Source organism: Pseudophryne corroboree, chromosome 1 (genome assembly GCF_028390025.1).
Source record: "Pseudophryne corroboree isolate aPseCor3 chromosome 1, aPseCor3.hap2, whole genome shotgun sequence".
NCBI classification, from domain to species: Eukaryota; Metazoa; Chordata; class Amphibia; order Anura; family Myobatrachidae; genus Pseudophryne; species Pseudophryne corroboree.
The window spans coordinates 870512373-870524676 of NC_086444.1; the positions used below are offsets into that span (position 1 = coordinate 870512373).

General features: G+C 46.9%; 1 long non-coding RNA gene across 1 annotated transcript in view; it reads right to left on the reverse strand.

The window, feature by feature from the left end:
* Positions 1–456: 456 nt before the first annotated feature.
* Positions 457–12304, reverse strand: part of LOC134958003 (uncharacterized) — a 307169-nt gene continuing 295321 nt past the window's right edge. The window contains exon 2 of the long non-coding RNA XR_010186838.1: positions 457–636. This is a non-coding gene — a long non-coding RNA (uncharacterized LOC134958003). The remainder of the gene's footprint in view (positions 637–12304) is intronic.

Consider the following 12304-nt stretch of genomic DNA (forward strand, 5'->3'; position numbering starts at 1 on the left):
CATGCTGAGGGACGCCCATCGCTGGGCAAGGTCACTCAGCATGCTGACCAGCGCCTCCCCCCCTTGATGAAGCAGAAATTGCAATCGCCTCGCAATTTCTGCTTCATCGTAAAAATTATTGATGCCTCCTACCGGCACAGCTTAGCCCCCGACACGCCCCCATTCACGCCATTCGTGTCGCTCTGCCCCAACAACGCTCTGTCTCCTCCCTCTCCCTAGAAATGGAGCGTTGCCCACCTCCGCCTTGCGACCGCCTCGACCTGATTGACAGGCAGAGGCAATCGCATTTTCTGAGGCCCCCCCGCAGAAGGTATGGGCACATGTGCATTACGGGCACTGCGCATGTGCCCGCGGGCCAACTGCAAAAATTCCGGTTAGGTCGCGATTTGCGATCCAACCTGAATTAGCCCCTAAATTCACCATTCTAGTTGTAAATGAAAGTCTATAAACAAATAGTAAACAAATAATGCACACTGTTTATTAGAGAAAATTATGCATATTCTGGTACAGATGCATGTACTTGAAAGCAAGAAAGGTCACTGAAACATTTATATTTCTTTCCTCAGCAACACCACAGAAGAAGGCTTTTGCCAATAGGCGACATCCACAGACAGATGAAGATGAGGCTGGTTAGTCCTAAACAAATACAACACAAAGAAAAGTACAATCAGTCCATGGGTCAGCAGACCTCTGATATATATCTATATTGTCACGTAACATTTACGCCATTACCATTGTGACATTTAGCCATATATCCATTTAACAATATAAAGAGGATAAAAACATATCAGTAATGTAACCTTCTAAATCAGGGCAACCAGGGGTGGGAACCTTTTTTCTGCAAGGGCCATTTGGATTTTTAACATTATTCGAGGGCCATTTTTGAAGCACCAAACCCCCCACACACACATACATGTGTTCTTCTGGGAAAGTAGGTGTGGCCTTACACATAATGCCAACGTTAGTGCTCCTTACACAAAATGGCCGTAGTAATAGCTGCTTACACATACTGCCCCCAGTAATGCCCTTAGTAGTACCCGTTATACATAATGTCCCCAGTAGTGGTAGTGCCCAATACACATAATGCTCCAGTATAGGGCCAGCAAATCACTAACCACCACTGCAGGTCCCATCCAGACTCCTGCACACCACCGATCCAGGTCCTGGGTCCGCTCAGCACCGCAGCTCAGCTCTCCCTCTCCAAAGCAGCCTCACATCACTGCCCGGAGCCATCTGATGTGCACTGCATCATGGGAGATGTCATTTTCTCACACTGTACACTGAATACAGTGCATGGTCGAAAAAAATACATCTCCCATGATGCCGTGCATGGTGGACAGCTTTGAACACTCTGCGGCTAACTTGGCAGGGCCCCGGGCTGGACCAAATGCTCTTCCGTGCCGTAGAAGGCCAGCAGGTTGGAGGTTCCCCACCACTGTTCTAAATTGTACCCTAATGGTTACAAGTCACTGATATGTAAACTTCTAACTTAATGCAAACTTCCCATCCACAAATTGCTTGAATTGTGGTGAATTCAATAACTTTAAAGAAGTCACTACTGAAATTACTGGGACAGTGTATTTTGTATTTAACAAGCATGATTACTATCCTTTTTATAGGTCCTTCTCATGCCATACCACCAACACTGATCATCATCCAACAGTTTTCAGATCAGGAGGACATTATCCTCACACCTGTTAATCCAATTGATTGTTAATCCAATTAAGACTGCAGAGGACACAACAGCATGCAACATTGTGGAGACATAAAAATGGCAGCATGCCCAACCACAGCCCATACCCACACCTCAACCCACCCCAACTGTGGAATAAATTTCACAGTCAACTGGCGTATCTATCCACACACAGGCCCCCGCACAAGATGCCCCCAATTTTTTCAGTACTTACCTCTCCGAAGTCTGGCGGACTTGGTTTCATGGGATAGGGGCGTGGTCACAGTTATGCCCCCTGTAGTTGTGCCCCCTGTAGCTGTGCCCCGTGTAGCTGTGCCCCCTGTTGCGCCGATTACCTAATACAGAGCTGCTGATTGGTTGATGGAGCCACTTCTCCACTGGCTCACTTCTCCTCTCTTATCACTGCATAGTTAATGTCCCCTTTTATCTCCAGCGACTTTATCTACATCCAAGGCTTAGTAAATAGACCCCTAAATGTTTATTTTTGCTTACATGTAAGTCTGCTTTCTGTATACACGTAAAGGTATCTTTATCCCCTTTTCCTTAGCTTTCCATACTTCTGCGTCCGTAAATAACGGTATATATGTACCGGAAGGTTCAAAACAAATTATTTATTTAGGATAAAGGGGAGCAGCAAAGGTGATAACAGAAGTAGGCTTTTTATAGACAGATGTACAATATCACATAAACACCACAACAGGAGATGATGGAATCCCGGGACGTACTCCATTTAGTAGTGAGAAGTGTGTCCAAACGCTTTCCAGCTAGTCTGTCACCCCTAGTTGCCATTTTCCGATGCGTTTTGACGCTCCAGGCATCTTTGTCAAGGATGGGTGACAGTACATGGCCTCAGGTTTTTATACCTAGTGGTCGGAAATTACAAAACCGGAAGTGTCCGGATCCTTAGAAAATAAAAAACAACCCTTTTCCAGTTACTGCTGATATCAATAACATCGTCGTTTAAACTAACAAAACACTGTGTAACAGAGCCTACAGAGATTAAATACTAGAGATGAGCGGGTTCGGTTCCTCGGAATCCGAACCCGCCCGAACTTCATTTTTTTTTACACGGGGCCGAGCGACTCGGATCTTCCCGCCTTGCTCGGTTAACCCGAGCGCGCCCGAACGTCATCATCCCGCTGTCGGATTCTCGCGAGGCTCGGATTCTATCGCGAGACTCGGATTCTATATAAGGAGCCGCGCGTCGCCGCCATTTTCACACGTGCATTGAGATTCATAGGGAGAGGACGTGGCTGGCGTCCTCTCCGTTTATAGAGAAGAGAGTGAGACTAGAGTAGAGAGAGACACAGTAGTAATTTTGGGGAGCATTAGGAGGAGTACTACTACTTGCTGAAGTGATAGATAGATAGATAGTGTGACTGTATAATGTATATCTGACTTGTGGGGGAGACACTGACAGTGGGGAGCAGTTAGAGTCTGAGAGCAGGACTCAGGAGTACATATAACGTACAGTGCACACTTTTGCTGCCAGAGTGCCACACTGCCATTGTGACCACACTGACCACCAGTATAATATATATTGTGATTGTCTGCTTAGGAGTACTATTTGCAAGTTGCTGATAGTGTGACCAGTGACCTGACCACCAGTTTAATAATCACCACCAGTTTAATATATATATATATATATATATAATTGTATATAATATATATATAATATTGTATACCACCTACCCGTTTTTTTTTTTCTTTCTTCTTCTTTATACATACTACTATAGTAGCTTACTATAGCAGTCTGCGGTGCTGCTGAGCTGACAGTGTCCAGCAGGTCCGTCATCAGTCATTACATAATAAATATATATACCTGTCCGGCTGCAGTACTAGTGTGATATTATATATATATATATTGATTTCATCTCATTATCATCCAGTCTATATTAGCAGCAGACACAGTACGGTAGTCCACGGCTGTAGCTACCTCTGTGTCGGCAGTCGCTCGTCCATCCATAATTGTATACCACCTACCCGTGGTTTTTTTTTTTCTTTCTTCTTTATACATACTACTATAGTAGCTTACTGTAGCAGTCTGCGGTGCTGCTGAGCTGACAGTGTCCAGCAGGTCCGTCATCAGTCATTACATAATAAATATATATACCTGTCCGGCTGTAGTACTAGTGTGATATTATATATATATATATTGATTTCATCTCATTATCATCCAGTCTATATTAGCAGCAGACACAGTACGGTAGTCCACGGCTGTAGCTACCTCTGTGTCGGCAGTCGCTCGTCCATCCATAATTGTATACCACCTACCCGTGGTTTTTTTTTTTCTTTCTTCTTTATACATACTACTATAGTAGCTTACTGTAGCAGTCTGCAGTGCTGCTGAGCTGACAGTGTCCAGCAGGTCCGTCATCAGTCATTACATAATAAATATATCTACCTGTCCGGCTGCAGTACTAGTGTGATATTATATATATATATATTGATTTCATCTCATTATCATCCAGTCTATATTAGCAGCAGACACAGTACGGTAGTCCACGGCTGTAGCTACCTCTGTGTCGGCAGTCGCTCGTCCATCCATAAGTATACTAGTATCCATCCATCTCCATTGTTTACCTGAGGTGCCTTTTAGTTGTGCCTATTAAAATATGGAGAACAAAAATGTTGAGGTTCCAAAATTAGGGAAAGATCAAGATCCACTTCCACCTCGTGCTGAAGCTGCTGCCACTAGTCATTGCCGAGACGATGAAATGCCAGCAACGTCGTCTGCCAAGGCCGATGCCCAATGTCATAGTACAGAGCATGTAAAATCCAAAACACCAAATATCAGTAAAAAAAGGACTCCAAAATCTAAAATAAAATTGTCGGAGGAGAAGCGTAAACTTGCCAATATGCCATTTACCACACGGAGTGGCAAGGAACGGCTGAGGCCCTGGCCTATGTTCATGGCTAGTGGTTCAGCTTCACATGAGGATGGAAGCACTCAGCCTCTCGCTAGAAAAATGAAAAGACTCAAGCTGGCAAAAGCACCGCAAAGAACTGTGCGTTCTTCGAAATCCCAAATCCACAAGGAGAGTCCAATTGTGTCGGTTGCGATGCCTGACCTTCCCAACACTGGACGTGAAGAGCATGCGCCTTCCACCATTTGCACGCCCCCTGCAAGTGCTGGAAGGAGCACCCGCAGTCCAGTTCCTGATAGTCAGATTGAAGATGTCAGTGTTGAAGTACACCAGGATGAGGAGGATATGGGTGTTGCTGGCGCTGGGGAGGAAATTGACAAGGAGGATTCTGATGGTGAGGTGGTTTGTTTAAGTCAGACACCCGGGGAGACACCTGTTGTCCGTGGGAGGAATATGGCCATTGACATGCCTGGTGAAAATACCAAAAAAATCAGCTCTTCGGTGTGGAAGTATTTAAACAGAAATGCGGACAACATTTGTCAAGCCGTGTGTTGCCTTTGTCAAGCTGTAATAAGTAGGGGTAAGGACGTTAACCACCTCGGAACATCCTCCCTTATACGTCACCTGCAGCGCATTCATAATAAGTCAGTGACAAGTTCAAAAACTTTGGGCGACAGCGGAAGCAGTCCACTGACCAGTAAATCCCTTCCTCTTGTAACCAAGCTCACGCAAACCACCCCACCAACTCCCTTAGTGTCAATTTCCTCCTTCCCCAGGAATGCCAATAGTCCTGCAGGCCATGTCACTGGCAATTCTGACGATTCCTCTCCTGCCTGGGATTCCTCCGATGCATCCTTGCGTGTAACGCCTACTGCTGCTGGCGCTGCTGTTGTTGCTGCTGGGAGTCAATGGTCATCCCAGAGGGGAAATCGTAAGACCACTTTTACTACTTCCACCAAGCAATTGACTGTCCAACAGTCCTTTGCGAGGAAGATGAAATATCACAGCAGTCATCCTGCTGCAAAGCGGATAACTGAGGCCTTGGCATTCTGGGTGGTGAGAAACGTGGTTCCGGTATCCATCATTACTGCAGAGCCAACTAGAGACTTGTTGGAGGTACTGTGTCCCCGGTCCCAAATACCATCTAGGTTCCATTTCTCTAGGCAGGCGATACCGAAAATGTACACAGACCTCAGAAAAAGAGTCACCAGTGTCCTAAAAAATGCAGCTGTACCCAATGTCCACTTAACCACGGACATGTGGACAAGTGGAGCAGGGCAGGGTCAGGACTATATGACTGTGACAGCCCACTGGGTAGATGTATGGACTCCCGCCGCAAGAACAGCAGCGGCGGCACCAGTAGCAGCATCTCGCAAACGCCAACTCTTTCCTAGGCAGGCTACGCTTTGTATCACCGGTTTCCAGAATACGCACACAGCTGAAAACCTCTTACGGCAACTGAGGAAGATCATCGCGGAATGGCTTACCCCAATTGGACTCTCCTGTGGATTTGTGGCATCGGACAACGCCAGCAATATTGTGTGTGCATTAAATCAGGGCAAATTCCAGCACGTCCCATGTTTTGCACATACCTTGAATTTGGTGGTGCAGAATTTTTTTAAAAACGACAGGGGTGTGCAAGAGATGCTGTCGGTGGCCAGAAGAATTGCGGGACACTTTCGGCGTACAGGCACCATGTACAGAAGACTGGAGCAACACCAAAAACGCCTGAACCTGCCCTGCCATCATCTGAAGCAAGAAGTGGTAACGAGGTGGAATTCAACCCTATATATGCTTCAGAGGTTGGAGGAGCAGCAAAAGGCCATTCAAGCCTATACAATTCAGCACGATATAGGAGGTGGAATGCACCTGTCTCAAGCGCAGTGGAGAATGATTTCAACGTTGTGCAAGGTTCTGCTGCCCTTTGAACTTGCCACACGTGAAGTCAGTTCAGACACTGCCAGCCTGAGTCAGGTCATTCCCCTCATCAGGCTTTTGCAGAAGAAGCTGGAGACATTGAAGGAGGAGCTAACACGGAGCGATTCCGCTAGGCATGTGGGACTTGTGGATGGAGCCCTTAATTCGCTTAACAAGGATTCACGGGTGGTCAATCTGTTGAAATCAGAGCACTACATTTTGGCCACCGTGCTCGATCCTAGATTTAAAACCTACCTTGGATCTCTCTTTCCGGCAGACACAAGTCTGCTGGGGTTCAAAGACCTGCTGGTGAGAAAATTGTCAAGTCAAGCGGAACGCGACCTGTCAACATCTCCTCCTTCACATTCTCCCGCAACTGGGGGTGCGAGGAAAAGGCTCAGAATTCCGAGCCCACCCGCTGGCGGTGATGCAGGGCAGTCTGGAGCGACTGCTGATGCTGACATCTGGTCCGGACTGAAGGACCTGTCAACGATTACGGACATGTCGTCTACTGTCACTGCATATGATTCTCTCCCCATTGAAAGAATGGTGGAGGATTATATGAGTGACCGCATCCAAGTAGACACGTCACACAGTCCGTACTTATACTGGCAGGAAAAAGAGGCAATTTGGAGGCCCTTGCACAAACTGGCTTTATTCTACCTAAGTTGCCCTCCCACAAGTGTGTACTCCGAAAGAGTGTTTAGTGCCGCCGCTCACCTTGTCAGCAATCGGCGTACGAGGTTACTTCCAGAAAATGTGGAGAAGATGATGTTCATTAAAATGAATTATAATCAATTCCTCCGTGGAGACATTGACCAGCAGCAATTGCCTCCACAAAGTACACAGGGAGCTGAGATGGTGGATTCCAGTGGGGACGAATTGATAATCTGTGAGGAGGGGGATGTACACGGTGATATATCGGAGGATGATGATGAGGTGGACATCTTGCCTCTGTAGAGCCAGTTTGTGCAAGGAGAGATTAATTGCTTCTTTTTTGGTGGGGGTCCAAACCAACCCGTCATTTCAGTCACAGTCGTGTGGCAGACCCTGTCACTGAAATGATGGGTTGGTTAAAGTGTGCATGTCCTGTTTATACAACATAAGGGTGGGTGGGAGGGCCCAAGGACAATTCCATCTTGCACCTCTTTTTTCTTTAATTTTTCTTTGCGTCATGTGCTGTTTGGGGAGTGTTTTTTGGAAGGGCCATCCTGCGTGACACTGCAGTGCCACTCCTAGATGGGCCAGGTGTTTGTGTCGGCCACTAGGGTCGCTTATCTTACTCACACAGCTACCTCATTGCGCCTCTTTTTTTCTTTGCGTCATGTGCTGTTTGGGGAGTGTTTTTTGGAAGGGCCATCCTGCGTGACACTGCAGTGCCACTCCTAGATGGGCCCGGTGTTTGTGTCGGCCACTAGGGTCGCTTATCTTACTCACACAGCTACCTCATTGCGCCTCTTTTTTTCTTTGCGTCATGTGCTGTTTGGGGAGTGTTTTTTGGAAGGGCCATCCTGCGTGACACTGCAGTGCCACTCCTAGATGGGCCCGGTGTTTGTGTCGGCCACTAGGGTCGCTTATCTTACTCACACAGCTACCTCATTGCGCCTCTTTTTTTCTTTGCGTCATGTGCTGTTTGGGGAGTGTTTTTTGGAAGGGCCATCCTGCGTGACACTGCAGTGACACTCCTAGATGGGCCAGGTGTTTGTGTCGGCCACTAGGGTCGCTTATCTTACTCACACAGCTACCTCATTGCGCCTCTTTTTTTCTTTGCGTCATGTGCTGTTTGGGGAGTGTTTTTTGGAAGGGCCATCCTGCGTGACACTGCAGTGCCACTCCTAGATGGGCCCGGTGTTTGTGTCGGCCACTAGGGTCGCTTATCTTACTCACACAGCTACCTCATTGCGCCTCTTTTTTTCTTTGCGTCATGTGCTGTTTGGGGAGTGTTTTTTGGAAGGGCCATCCTGCGTGACACTGCAGTGCCACTCCTAGATGGGCCCGGTGTTTGTGTCGGCCACTAGGGTCGCTTAGCTTAGTCATCCAGCGACCTCGGTGCAAATTTTAGGACTAAAAATAATATTGTGAGGTGTGAGGTATTCAGAATAGACTGAAAATGAGTGGAAATTATGGTTTTTGAGGTTAATAATACTTTGGGATCAAAATGACCCCCAAATTCTATGATTTAAGCTGTTTTTTAGTGTTTTTTGAAAAAAACACCCGAATCCAAAACACACCCGAATCCGACAAAAAAAATTCGGTGAGGTTTTGCCAAAACGCGGTCGAACCCAAAACACGGCCGCGGAACCGAACCCAAAACCAAAACACAAAACCCGAAAAATTTCAAGTGCACATCTCTATTAAATACAAGTGTTTTATTTATATAAAAATGTGATTTCTTTCGATACCAGAAGTCACGTGTTCCGGCTAGGTAAGCACATACCTAGCCGGCACATGTGACTTCCAGTATCATGAGAAATCCTGTTTTTATATAAATAAAACACTTGTTGCCTACGTTGCTTCCCCATCTTCCAGGAGGTGGCAGCATGAAAGGTGCATGAGGGCATGGCCGGCAGGCAAGGTGGTACCAGCGAGAAGATGGGCTGTCGAGGGATGTGGCCGGTGGGAAGATGAACAATCCAGGGGTGTGGTGTCACGATCATATCATCGGGACTCCACCCCCCACTATACAGTGCCGAGAAAACCTAGCACTGTGTGCGGCCGAGGGAAGTAAGGGGAGGCTCCAAGGAAAAGTGGGAGACTTGCCCACCTTTCCGAGGGGCTGGGGGCATCTGATTTTTGGGAGCCTCCCGGCCATTCCGGGAGGGTAGGAAAGTATGGTGTGTTGTCATGTGTATGCTCTTGTCATCACAGTGTTGATCATAACTTATTACTATTGTAAGCAACACTTGTTACTTAACCATTTTACATATTACATATTGTGTTTATAACTTTATACCATGATCCTTAATGCCTTACATTATTCTGATAACAAGCAAACCATCCCAGCACATTATTGCAATATGATTTTTGGGTATCCGGACTCTGGGTCGACACCACTTAGGTCGACACCCATTAGGTCAACACCTATTGGTCAACAGTGACTAGGTGGACACTAGAAATAGGTCGACGTGACCATTAGGTCGACATGAACAAGGTCGACATGCAAAATAGGTCGACATGATTTTTTCATTCCCCCCCCCCCCATTTTTTGAACTTTTTCATACTTTACGATCCACGTTGACTATGATTGGGAATGGTAACTTGTGCCGAGCGCAGCGGTAGCAGGGCGAGGCACCTTGCCCGAAGCATGGCGAGTGAACACAGTGCACTAATTGGGGTTCCTGGTCACTTTACGAAGTAAACGACACCAAAAAAACATGAAAAACTCATGTCAACCTTTTTTCATGTCGACTGTGTTCATGTCGACCTAATGGCTGTGTTGGACTATTTCTAGTGTCGACCTAGCCACTGTCGACTAATAGGTGTCGACCTAATGGTGTCGACCTAGACCCTGTAGACCCTGAGTCCCATACCCAATTTTTGTACGCCATATTTTAACATAAGTTTCCCCATTACCACCACCATTGCCCCATCTCCTCCGTACGTAGGCACCACCATTGCCACCACTATCCCCCGGCCTCCTCCATACATGGGCTCACTTCTCAACACCATCCACCTGACTCCCACCTCACAGCAGAGTCCCCCCATGACCACTGTCCACCCATCTCCCTCCATTGGCCACAGTCGTATATGTACACACACACACACACACACACACACACACACACACACACACACACACACACACACACACACACACACACACACTTTCTCTATTGTTTTACCACAATCTGCTACAAAGAATCTTGCTGTCTGAGGGTCTGATTCTGAGTTAGACAAAAATCCCATCAATATAGTGCCTTCTTGCAAATATATACTAATGCAGTAGCTGCTAGGATTTGTTCAGAAACACCCACTGACTGCGTCTCAAATCAGTCACCTGCACAGGATGGAGGCAAGCACTTTTGTGGTTCTCCCTTCTCCGCACCTGACACTGTCCATCCTTTGCACACTCACATTTACTCTCATGGCTATCTTTGATCCATGTGTGTGATATAACATTTTCTGCCCATAAACCTATATATTACTTTTTTAAATGTGCAAATACAAGTGACCAATTTTACTAATTTTCCCCATATAACAACTTCAGCTTAGAACCAGTCCAAGACAGCAGTGGGTCCAGAGACTGCCTAATGAGTCACCTATATCTGTTTAAAAACATGGTTACAATGAAATAAAATGTCCCTGGTGGTTTACTGGTGAACTACTTGGTAGGTTGGTTCAATTGGCTCCAGCTATGACTTTCAGAACCAACCATGACGTCAAGGTGACTTCCGGTGTATCCTGCACTGCTTATGGCGGTAAGTATGGCTGGCTCTAACCCTCCTAATACAATGGTCGACACAATTTTTGTAGCATTTTTGGGGTTAATGTGGATAGCTTTTTTCATCTGGGACCACTATGTGAAGAAGCACGTCCCCTTGCGGACTCGCTTTGCTCCCCACACTTCGGGCATGTTGTCTTGCTCCGGTTTGCTTGCCACAAGGTTACTAAAGGTTATGATTTGTGACATGGATAGTCAAGGAAGAAAAAAGTCCAAATAAATGATTACGAAAAAAAACACATGTCAACTATTTGTGTGTTGACCATTGTCAGGTTGACCAAACAAACCTGTCGACCTTTCAAACCTGTTGACTTTTTCCAGTGTCGACCTTTCATATGTTGACTTTTTGTCTACATTTTGTCCTTGTCGACCTTGTGTCTGTTGACCATATGGGGTCAACCTAATGACTGTCGACCTAATGTATGCCAACCTATAGTCCGGGTCTCCACAATCTCAGTATTCGTGACATACATGAATACTTCTAGAATAATACCCCTTTTATACCCCTTTTACACTCGCAGGAAAATCCCGGGATATTGCACGTGAACGCGCATCATCCCGGGATTCTTCTCAGTGTAAATGGGTACATGGACAATTTCCCGGGACGAGCATCCCGGGATTTCATCCCAGGTCAAAAGCAGGGTTGAACCCGGGACCGTCCCGGGAAGCTGTGTAGTGTAAAAGGGTCCGTCCCGGGATTCACTATCCCGGGACTGTTAAAAGGACTTGGATTGGAGCTTTCTTGGGCTCAGAAAAGCTGATGTCATCTTTTCTGAGCCCAAGGCCATTTCTAATGACATACTAATGCATTTGCAGGGATATCCCGGGATCAGTGTAAATGGGGCTGTCCCGGGTCGATCCCAGGTCTTAATGCAGTGTGAAAGGGGTCAGTCCCGGGAATGCATCCCGGGATGCATCCCGGGAAGCATCCCGGGAGTGCGAGCGTAAAAGTGGTATTACACTCGCAGAAAAATCCCGGGATATTGCACGTGAACGCGCATCATCCCGGGATTCTTCTCAGTGTAAATGGGTACAGGGACAATTTCCCGGGACGAGCATCCCGGGATTTCATCCCAGGTCAAAAGCAGGGTTGAACCCGGGACCGTCCCGGGAAGCTGGGTAGTGTGAAAGGGCCCGTCCCGGGATTCACTACCCGGGACTGTTAAAAGGCCTCCGATTGGAGCTTTCATGGGCTCAGAAAAGATGATGTCATCATTCAGAGCCCTGGGGAGCGTCCTTGATGCGTGTGAGGAAGGCAGCATGGCGACCTGGACAGACCAGGAGGTGAGAGAGTTGCTGAGCATTAGGGGAGAGGAGGAAATTATGAGGCAGATCACAGGCACAGTCAAAGATGCAGTCATTTATAAAAACATCTCCAAGATGCTG